Source organism: Trichomycterus rosablanca, chromosome 1 (genome assembly GCF_030014385.1).
Source record: "Trichomycterus rosablanca isolate fTriRos1 chromosome 1, fTriRos1.hap1, whole genome shotgun sequence".
Lineage (NCBI taxonomy): Eukaryota > Metazoa > Chordata > Actinopteri > Siluriformes > Trichomycteridae > Trichomycterus > Trichomycterus rosablanca.
In genome coordinates, this window is record NC_085988.1 from 57964741 (window position 1) to 57976221 (window position 11481).

Genomic DNA, 11481 nt, shown 5'->3' on the forward strand with positions numbered 1-11481 from the left:
GCTCAGGTGAAGGCCGATGAGCCTGTTGAAGTGAGGCAGGATGGGGTTATGGTAGAGCTGCCCAATGAGATGCCCAGTACGAGTGGTGTTACACTGCCAAAGAGCAAGTGTAATGGCCAGACAGGGGGTGACTTGAGGATGGAGGGGCCCCTCTCTGCTGATGATGATGTTGATGGTTCTGATATGCAGGATAACATGGATGAACTTGGTGACTCACAGGAGGCCCTTTGCAGTGAGTTTGAGGTTAGTTCTCAAGAAACTGCACAGGCAGATCAGTCCATGTATACTCTGGAAGAGGTCAATGGATTCTTGGATGAAACTTTTGGGAAAAGGGTTAAAGTTCAGGAGTATTTTCCTGATACGGAGAAATTTGTTAAGTCTGCTGTGTCGCTCCAGAAGACTGTTGGTCTGGATCGTTTGAATAGGAAAAAGCGTTTCCGACTAAAGAAACATGTTGCTGCTGTCAGGAAAACTGGTCAACTGTTGAAAAAGACTTCTTTTAGTCAGTAATGATGATTATGATCATGCTACACGTGGTGGCCTTTCTATCTCTATTGCTGTTTCTTCTGCCTACTTTTATTTTATGCTTTCTCATGGATAGTCTTAGATTAGCTTCTCTTAACATTAATGGGGGCAGAACTGGTCATAGACGTGCACAACTTTTAGATACCATACAACAAAAGCAATTACGTGTTATTTTTCTTCAGGAAACACATAGTGATGTGGATAATGAAGCTGAGTGGGCTATGTGGTGGGGGGGACGGCAGGTACTCTCTCATGGTACCAATTTAACAGCTGCACTGTAACAAATTTCTGTAGTTTTTACAGTATTACTACTGTAGAATGATAAAATTCTTACTGTAGAACCTGTACACAGCATTTTACTGTAGATCTGCAAAGGATCATGGTCAAGTTTCAGTGGTGAACGAATTTTACAGTAAGCATATTTCTGCTGTGAATCACAATACAGTAAGTTTAAGCGGGATTGTTCTTTTCTGTCAGTTTAAACAATAATCCGTCTTTGGTAATAGTACAGTTTGCATTATATCTAACAAAAATATTAGTTTTTTTATCACTCAGACAGAAAGACATCTTTATATCATCAGTAACAGGTACAGAAATTAGAATTACTTGATAATAGTCACCTACTTTTTTAAAACGCTATTAAGACAGAAAGCGAGCTAGCTCGCTAAACATAGAACTAATCGGCCAGTTGATAAACAACTAGCTAATGGTCTAGCCAAAAGTGATACACTAGAGAGCCAGCGTGCATAACATTACCAAAACAGGTAAGAATTTTAAACAGCACATTTTTAATAGCAGAATGTGTTTATTAATGTAATATCTCTAATGGGAGGTTAGGAATTAACAAAACTGTCCTAGTCTCCAGTCTTGTATATAAATTTCTACAGCAGTAACAGTAATTCCTTGTTTTATCTTTACAGTGCAGGAAAGAAAACTTTAGCCCAAGATGTGGATTCCAGCAAATGTAAAACAAAGCACTTGCACATTTTTATGGTTTTGTTCAAAACAGCAGTGTTTACAAAAATATGAATGTATTTATTTAATTATCTATGTATTTTCAAAAACATGTTTTAAAATGTTGAAATTCAATAAATGATTTTTGTTACAAATGCAGTGTCTTAATTTTTACAATGTATAGTTATTTTTCGAATATTATTTTAGTGTTAAATGCTGTAATGTCTTTAAAGTAGTCTGATATTTGCTGTAATTAAAAGACTGCATTACTGCTGTAATAGTTTACAGTAATGTGAAATTACTGTAATAAGAGCTACCGTACTGTGATTATTACTGTAATAAATATTACAGTATTTTATAGTTACTGTAATTAAATTTGCAGTATGCGTACTGTAAAATTTATTACAGCAACTTACCGGCTAATTGCTGCCAGCAAGTTACTGTACATTTCACAGTGTCCTTTTTACAGTGTGGGGTAGCAGTTCTCTTCTGTCCTTCTTTAGGAGCTAAGATTCTGCATTCAGAAGAGGTTGTAAAAGGTCGTCTTCTTTTAATAAAGGCTGAAATTAACACCATGCAGTTCTATTTTCTTAATGTTTATTCACCAAATGTGGGACATGAACGTGTTGAGTTCTTCAACACACTACGCTCCACCCTGAGACAGTGTACTGATAGTTTTATTGTCATTGGTGGTGACTGGAACTGTACAGTGGAATTCACTATGGATCGGATTGCTGCAGAACCTCACATACAGTCTTCTGAATGCCTGTCAAAGCTCCTAGAGGAGTTCAGGTTAGTAGATGTATGGAGAGCTAAAAATCCTGCAGTTAGACAGTACACGTGGGTTAAAGCTCTACAGAACCGAGTCAGTGCTGCTCGGTTAGATAGATTTTATGTGTCTAAACATCTTAATAATAGGGTCACTGAGGTTTCCATTTCTCCGGTGGGGTTTTCTGATCACCATCTGGTTTCTGCTACAGTGACTTTATCACAGGGTGTCAGGACTTCTTCTTACTGGCACTTCAATTCAAAATTACTTCATGATGAAGTTTTTTGTAAAAGATTTACCTGTTTCTGGGAACAGTGGAGAATCAGAAAGAACTGTTTTGAAAATCTGAGACAGTGGTGGGAAGTTGGAAAGACACAAATAAGAATGCTTTGTCAACAACACACTGCTCAATCAAGTTCCAGGATTAAAATGACTATTCAGCTAATTGAGAAGGATATACAAGCTCTGGAGCTCAGACTGGCTGTGAATTGTGATCAGGCTTTGGTACAGAAGAAGGTCTGCAGCAGAAGAAGAAGGAGCTCAGCAGCCATTTAAATGAGAGGGTGAAGGGAGCTATGGTGAGGTCCCGTTTCACTACGGTTGCTGACATGGACGCTCCAAGTGTTTTTTTCTTTAATCTGGAGCGCTCAAAAGCACAGCATAATCAAATGTTGTGTCTTCGTTTACCGGATGGACGTTTGTCTACTGACATTGCAGAAATGCGTAAACATGCAGTGGAATTTTACTCTGATCTTTACACTATGGATTATTGTGACTCGGATTCTACTGATCATCTTCTTCAAGGCCTTCCTCAACTGGATTCTGGCTCTAGAGCTGCTTTAGACTCTCCTCTGACTTTGCAGGAACTTACTACTGCAGTTGGGCAGCTCAGCTCAGGGCGGTCTCCAGGCATGGATGGATTATCATCTGACTTTTATAAACAATTTTGGGGCTGCATTGGCAAAGACTTGCATGATGTTTTTAGTGAATGTATCAGAGAGGGGGTTTTACCCGGTTCATGTCGTCGTGCTGTTTTGTCTTTGTTGCCAAAAAAAGGAGATCTTTGTATGTTAAAAAATTGGAGACCTGTTGCTCTTTTAACTACAGACTACAAGATTTTATCCAAATGTTTAGCCAATAGGCTTAAAACTTGCCTCTCTGTTTTAGTTCATAAAGATCAGTCCTATTGCATCCCTCACAGATCCATTATGGATAATTTATTCCTTGTGAGAGATGTGGTAGACTGCTGTAAAAGTTTTAACAGATGTGTTGGGGTGGTTTCTCTCGATCAGGAAAAGGCTTTTGATCGAGTAGATCATCAGTATCTTTTTAAAGCATTGAAGGCCTTTGGCATTGGGGATGCATTTTTAAATGTCATACGGTTGTTATATACTGAAGCGGTATGCATGTTGAAGGTGGGTGGTGGGTTGAGCAGGCCAATTCCAGTTAAAAGAGGAATTAGGCAAGGCTGTCCTCTGTCTAGTCAACTCTATAGCCTAGCTATTGAACCTCTACTAGTCCAGCTGAGGGAGAGACTAACTGGGTTTCAGGCTGTGCAGAGACTTGGGGAGCCAGGGGTGGTGTTATCGGCTTATGCTGATGATGTTACAGTTTTTATAGAACATGAACAAGATGTTCAGGTTTTAACTGAGTCACTAACTCTGTACGAAAAGGCTTCCTCAGCTAAAGTTAACTGGACTAAAAGTGAGGCATTATGGGCAGGACAGGTGCCAGTGGAAGGGCTACCGAATCTGCCAGGGACCATGAGGTGGGGTAGAGAGGGGCTGAAGGTCTTGGGGGTGTTTTTGGGGAATGATGACTTTCAGAAACAGAACTGGGAAGGTGTAGTGGAGAGAGTGTGCACCAAATTGTCTCGGTGGAAATGGCTGCTCCCCCAGCTGTCCTACAGGGGAAGGGTGTTGGTGGCCAATAACTTAGTAGCATCCACCTTGTGGCATAGGTTCACTGTTTTACAGCCACCTGCAGGGCTAGTGCTGGAGATACAGAGATTGTTGGTGTCCTTCTTCTGGTCAGGCCAACATTGGCTTCGGTCAGCTGTTCTGTATTTGCCGGTACAGGAGGGAGGTCAAGGACTTATAGACATTAAGTCCAGGATTATGACTTTTCGTCTTCAAGCTGCTCAGAGACTGTTGTTCGGTGGAACACCTACATGGACTTACTTCGCCCGTGTCCTTTTACAGCTGGCGGGGGGAATGGGTTTCGACAAACATCTCTTCCTTATGACTACACCAGAGGAGGAATTGTCGGGTCTCACACCCTTTTATAAGTCTGTGCTGGAGGCCTGGAAGGTTTTCTCAGTGTCCAGGTCTGCTGATACAACCGCTGGAATGTGGCTGCTGGAGGAGTCGCTGTTCTTTAACCCTTTTTTAGTTTCAGTCACTTCTTCCTCAGAAGCTCTGCGCTCTCGTCTGATGGCTGCAGGTTGTGTGAAGCTGGGTGACCTCATGACTGTCAGCGTGTCAGAGATGAGTGACCGGACTGGGTTCAGATCTAAACGTTTACTGGAACACCTGAGGACAGAGGTACGGCGGGCGTTGCCAGCTGACTACCTGAGTATCCTGGACGATCAGTCAGCCGTTGCCCAGTGGAAGGAAGGGTGCCGGTATGACTTTCCTGAGGTGTGTGTTAGCCCTGCTGTGGAGTGGGAGGAGGATGAACGCTGGCTCTTGTCCTTCACTACTCCAGAACTGAATACTTTTTCCTCAACTGAGAAGAAGGCCCTGTATCTGGTGTGTGTGAAGGTGTTTCAGTCACGCTTTCTGCTTGGTGTTAGTGCTACAAGGTGGTCTGGGTTTTTTGGTGCTGGCTCCTCTCCTAAAGGCTGCTGGCGGGTTCTGTACAAGCGTCCAATTGAAAAACGGACAGCTGACCTCCAGTGGAGGATTGTACATGGAATAATAGCTACAAACAGACATCGGGTGCATCTCGATCCAGGTGTTAGTGAGGGTTGTCTTTTCTGTTCTGAGTCTGAGTCCCTGTTTCACTTGTTTGTGGAGTGTCATCGGCTTGAACCTATTTTCAGTCTGCTAGCTGAATGGTTTCATCTACTTGGTGAAAATTTTTCACTTCAGCTTTTTATTTTTGGGATGAAATATAATGTTCAGAGAAGAAATGTTTTTGTTCTACTAAATTATTTATCAGGTACGGCAAAACTTGCGATTTGGAAAACCAGGAAGAATCGTATGTTAGGCAAGGGGTCTGTGGACGTGGTGGCCATGTTCTCAGGCTTAGTAGCAGCTAGGCTGAAAATAGAGTTTGCTTATTATAAGCTTGTGGGGAATCTGCCAGTGTTTATGAGCATTTGGGGAATTAATGAAGTCTTATGTACAATTCTTGATGATGGAGATTTGCTGCTAACATTGTGATTGTGTTTGGACACTAAGTGGTCTTTTCTGGTTTTTATTAGTGTTTTTTTAATCACTGTATAAATAAAGGTACTTTTTAAAATCTATCTATCTATCTATCTATCTATCTATCTATCTATCTATCTATCTATCTATCTATCTATCTATCTATCTATCTATCTATCTATCTATCTATCTTTCTTTCTAAAAAAAAACTAGTTTGGTGACACTTGGCTTTTAGTATTAAGGTATGTACTTGTATGCACATGCATGTGTATATATATATGTACGTATGTATTTGCATATGTGTACATGTATGTATATGTGTGTGTGTATATATGGCTATATTGGCCTCATTGTGTACTATTGTCACATGTCACTCTCCTATTTAATAATTTAATTACTATTCAATCTAACTTTATACTGAAACTATAACTCATGCATAGTCATTACAGTTACCAGTTATCCATTTTATGTAAAATACAAGAAAATACTCAGTTCTAGTTTTTCTATTTGCTTTTGTTTTGTACTGTACTGTTAATTATTTGTTGAAAAATGCTTCTGGGGCTTTCAATTCCTTTGGGATCAATAAACTATCTATCTACCTACCTACCTACCTACTAAAAAAAGCTACCTAAAAGCTATTCTAAGAAAAAAAAGTTGTTTTCTAAGGCATCTCCTGTCGTGTAATGTGAATTACAAATATATTGTCTGGCCCTTTAAGAATGTTAAGTGTACTATAGGGCGCAGGGAGCGAGTGTGTAGGGAAGATGTCGGAATGACTTGTTTTCCGGCTGAGCTTGTGTGACATTAAAAGTAAAACCCCGTTAAAGTAAACCCCTCGTTAACCCCCACCCCCACATGTTTGGACTTTATACATTATTTTATGTATATGTCGCCACAACATTAACATTTACATTAATATTTTTTTTTTTACCGTATAGAACTCAGTTCTGTAATACAGGCAGATCTAATCTTTCATGTTACTGCCCAGCTAACAATTTTTGGTTCCCAGAACTTTCTGGGAACGGATCGTTTTGGTTGCCCTTTGGTTCCCCAGGAAAGTTTTCTTTACGGAAATAGAACGTTCCCGTTTGGTTGTGCATTATAGTTGTGGGAACGTTCCCCTAACGTTCCCGTAACCTTAAAATTATTGAAACCTTAAGGGAACCTTGTACTAACCTTTAAATTATTGAAAACTTTAGACAACCTTGCAATAACACTCCGGTAACACCGGCAGCCCGTGTCGGCTCTGACTCTTTTTGAATGACTGCCCAGAATCGGGCCAAATACACTGGCCCAAATCCGGATGCCAGATCTCCGCCGACTCTCCCATAACTGGGCCGGAATAGCCCCCGAAACACTACGATACCATTTATTTACCGTTTTCTTCTCCTTTCACATCCTCATAGATAAAATAGTAGATTTATGCTACAGATTAACTACAGATGCTACAGATTAACTACAGATTGTGCAGTAGAAAGTATTTTATTAAGATAATTGCAGCAAGTAGTATAATAATAATAATCAGAATATTATAAATAAGACCAATTACAAAAGTGAACCAAAATGACAGCTATATGAATACTATACATAGGAAATAACATATAATTGCATATAAGAATAATAATTATAAAAGTAAACTATATATATACAAAAAATACAAGGGACAATCTTTGGGTTATAAAATTATATACGATCAGCCATAACATTAAAACCACCTCTTTGTATGTATACTCTTTTTCTATCAGCTCCACTAACCATATACGTAGTTTACTAACCATTTACTGAATTTCCCTATGGGATTAATAAAGTTATCTATCTATAGGTGCACTTTGTAGCTCTACAGTTCCACTGTCGTCCATCAGTTACTCTGCATACTTTATTAGCCCACTTTTACCTTATTCTTCAATAGTCAGGACCTCCACATGACCACCTCAGAGCAGGTGTTATTTAGGTGGTGGATCATTCTCAGCACTTCAGTGACACTGACGTGGTTGGTGGTGTGTTACTGTGTGTTGTGCTTATATGACTGGATCAGACACAGCATCGCTGCTGGAGTTTTCAAATACCGTGTCCACTCACTATCCACTCTTAAATTATACACACCTGCTTTGTTGGTCCACCTTGTGGATGTAGTCAGAGATGGTAGGTCGTCTGTTGCTTATTATTGTATTACTATTATTGTTGTTGTTGTTCTTGTTGCTTATTGTAGCTTTTAAGTTTACGTTATCCACAGTATTCAATGAACTTTAATTATTTAGCAGCTGTTGTCTAATGCTAGAAACTGTTAGCCTTTTAGCTAACGTTACCTGAAGTGTTTCAGTTCAGACTACCAGTTAACCTGAAACTCACTAGATAACATTACCATAAACAGTTTCCATTTCCAAATTGTTCTCTATCTTAATCCAAAACTCATTAATATACTTTCTGCTTACATTTTACTAAGTAAAAAGTTGTTAAGATTAAATGTTTATTTACCTCACACGAACGAACGATTCCTCTTCTTCAACGGCTCGCGTCGCACTGTTGCTATGGTGACGCTGTTCTGCCGCCGCTGAATCAGAGACTGGACGCTGGGCCACAGCCGGACAACCAGCGTCGGCGCGCACGCGTTTCTACGAGCACCAGCCAAACCCAGCTGTGGTAACAACTGGGCCGGATCTGGCTACATTGATTCTGGCCGATTCTGACACTCGGCCGACTGTGCCGATAGAAAAGTGGGAACTGGGCCAGATGATTGTGCTAGCTGGGTTAACTTAGAAACCTTCCGGGAACGTTACTGGAACGATACTTTATACACATAAGAAATAAAACCTTATACAAGCTTTACCTAACGTCCTCTGTTAGTTCTCATAAAACCATGAGGTTTCATAGTTTTATAGTTGGTACTTGTAAGTAAAGGTTGATCTACATGGACCGTCTCAAGCAAAAGGCTGTTTTTTTGGTAAGTTCCTACCAAAAAACTTTAAAGATCATAAGAAAACCTTCCGGGAACGACTGCGGTAAAGTTAGTTTTATATTCGACATTCGTTTAACATTCGCCATTCCGATTTATATAAATGGTTGAAAACACACTTGACATGTACAAATTTTACGAATTCTTACACAGATTTAAGTAGGCTACATACTACAAAAACTATTTTATAATAATTTTAAGGTTAAATGTGTTTATTTAAAGAAAGATTAAAATGAAACCGCTGATCAAGCGTTAACCTCAGCTAAAGCGTTAGGGAGCGTCATAAAACTAACAGAAAAACGTAGGAAACATTTACTATGCACTTATTACAGAGAAATAAATCCATTACAGTCTTGTAATGTATTAATGGATTCATGTCAATTTATTTTTTATGAACACAAATTAATGTATCTCACAACCTACAAACCTTGTTTTATAGATAATACATTTATTTTTATTTTCTTTTAATTTAGAATTAAGATCAATAAATCCATGATAAAATACACATATTAATGTCCCTTACATCCTACAAAACTTGTTTTTTAAATAAAACTTTTATTTTTCATTTATTTTAATTAATAGTTAGAATCAATGAATCCATAATATTTTTATATTGGAACTAAAGAAATCTATTAAACTCATACATGATTTAATATAATAAACCCAAAATATTTTTAATATACACATATTAATGTCACTCACATCCTACAAGAGTTGTTTTTTAAATAAGACTTTTATTTTTATTTTATTTTAATTTATAATTAGAATCAGTAAACCCATAATACTTTTATATTGGAAATAAATAAATCTATTAAACTCTGAAATTATATAATATAATAAACTTAAACTATTTTTAATATACACATATTAATGTCCCTCACATCCTACAAACCTTGTTTTTTAAATAATACTTTTATTTTTCATTTATTTTAATTTATAGTTAAGAACAATGAATCTATAATACTTTTATATTGGAACTAAACAAATCTATTAAACTCATTCATGATTTAATATAATAAACCCAAACTATTTTTAATATACACATATTAATGTCCCTCACAACCTACAGACCTTGTTTTTTAAATAAGACTTTTATTTTTCATTTATTTTAATTAATAGTTAGAATCAATGAATCCATAATACTTTTATATTGGAACTAAAGAAATCTATTAAACTCATACATGATTTAATATAATAAGCCCAAACTATTTTTAATACACACATATTAATGTCCCTCACATCCTACAAACCTTGTTTTTTAAATAACACTTTGTAATGTATTTTAATTTACAGTTAAGAACAATGAATCTATAATACTTTTATATTGGAACTAAATAAATCTATTAAACTCTGATATCATTTAATATAATAAACTAAAACTATTTGTAATATACACATATTAATGTCCCTCACATCCTACAAAACTTGTTTTTTAAATAAAACTTTTATTTGTAATGTATTTTAATTTATAGTTAAGAACAATGAATCTATAATACTTTTATATTGGAACTAAATAAATCTATTAAACTCTGATATCATTTAATATAATAAACTAAAACTATTTTTAATATACACATATTAATGTCCCTCACATCCTACAAAACTTGTTTTTTAAATAAAACTTTTATTTTTCATTTATTTTAATTAATAGTTAGAATCAATGAATCCATAATATTTTTATATTGGAACTAAAGAAATCTATTAAACTCATACATGATTTAATATAATAAACCCAAAATATTTTTAATATACACATATTAATGTCACTCACATCCTACAAGAGTTGTTTTTTAAATAAGACTTTTATTTTTATTTTATTTTAATTTATAATTAGAATCAGTAAACCCATAATACTTTTATATTGGAAATAAATAAATCTATTAAACTCTGAAATTATATAATATAATAAACTTAAACTATTTTTAATATACACATATTAATGTCCCTCACATCCTACAAACCTTGTTTTTTAAATAATACTTTTATTTTTCATTTATTTTAATTTATAGTTAAGAACAATGAATCTATAATACTTTTATATTGGAACTAAACAAATCTATTAAACTCATTCATGATTTAATATAATAAACCCAAACTATTTTTAATATACACATATTAATGTCCCTCACAACCTACAGACCTTGTTTTTTAAATAAGACTTTTATTTTTCATTTATTTTAATTTATAGTTAAGAACAATGAATCTATAATACTTTTATCTTGGAACTAAACAAATCTATTAAACTCATTCATGATTTAATATAATAAACCCAAACTATTTGTAATATACACATATTAATGTCCCTCACATCCTACAAGAGTTGTTTTTTAAATAATACTTTTATTTTTATTTTATTTTAATTTATACTTATGATCAATGGATCCATTATATTTTTATATTGGAACTAAAAAAATCTATTAAACTCATACATGATTTAATATAATAAACCCAAAATATTTTTAATATACACATATTAATGTCACTCACATCCTACAAGAGTTGTTTTTTAAATAAGACTTTTATTTTTATTTTATTTTAATTTATAATTAGAATCAGTAAACCCATAATACTTTTATATTGGAAATAAATAAATCTATTAAACTCTGAAATTATATAATATAATAAACTTAAACTATTTTTAATATACACATATTAATGTCCCTCACATCCTACAAAACTTGTTTTTTAAATAATACTTTTATTTTTCATTTATTTTAATTTATAGTTAAGAACAATGAATCTATAATACTTTTATATTGGAACTAAACAAATCTATTAAACTCATTCATGATTTAATATAATAAACCCAAACTATTTTTAATATACACATATTAATGTCCCTCACAACCTACAAACCTTGTTTTTTAAATAATACTTTTATTTTTCATTTATTTTAATTAATAGTTAGA

At 35.1% G+C, this 11481-nt stretch overlaps 1 long non-coding RNA gene across 1 annotated transcript in view; it reads right to left on the reverse strand.

Annotated features, from left to right (window-relative positions):
- LOC134323055 (uncharacterized) overlaps nt 1-8116 on the reverse strand; it is a 38623-nt gene extending 30507 nt beyond the window's left edge. The window contains exon 1 of the long non-coding RNA XR_010014006.1: nt 8095-8116. This is a non-coding gene — a long non-coding RNA (uncharacterized LOC134323055). The remainder of the gene's footprint in view (nt 1-8094) is intronic.
- Between the last annotated feature and the right edge of the window lie 3365 nt (nt 8117-11481).